The sequence below is a fragment of the Acyrthosiphon pisum genome, chromosome A1, assembly GCF_005508785.2.
Source record: "Acyrthosiphon pisum isolate AL4f chromosome A1, pea_aphid_22Mar2018_4r6ur, whole genome shotgun sequence".
In the NCBI taxonomy this organism is placed as follows: Eukaryota; Metazoa; Arthropoda; class Insecta; order Hemiptera; family Aphididae; genus Acyrthosiphon; species Acyrthosiphon pisum.
This window is the reverse complement of record NC_042494.1, coordinates 139,353,184-139,353,720: the sequence shown is the minus strand read 5'-3', so window position 1 is coordinate 139,353,720 and position 537 is coordinate 139,353,184.

Below are 537 nucleotides of genomic sequence, written 5' to 3'. Positions count from 1 at the left end.
AATTATCAAATTTAAAATGAATAATATTTGTAGTAAAAATTTATAAAATGTTCAACTTGTGTATCTAAGAATGAAAATTTATAAGAAGATTCCACGTAAGTAATTAATTCTGTTACCAAAAAATCTAAAATATACATGTACACAGTTTATTTTTATAGTCATTTTAAGTTCAAATTTGGACGAAATTACATATTGTATAACGCGTTATAAGTACTTAATGGACATTGTGATATGATTAATTTGGAATTTATTATAGGTACCTATTATAGGTAAATTTTTTTTTTAATACCATATATAATATTATGTCTTATACCTAGACTGACATACCGTCTCCGCTCAGAATCGTTTTTCTTATACAATGATATTATATCATTGAATTCAAATTTAATACCATCCATTATACAGTGACCCACTTGTAATCTACTGTACAGCAGATCGACATCCACTTACCCACCTTCTTTTTTTTTTTTTTATTTTTTTTAAATTTTTTTTTGTGTCTGTCATCACCTTTTAGGATAGTAAAAGTGCTTGGATTTT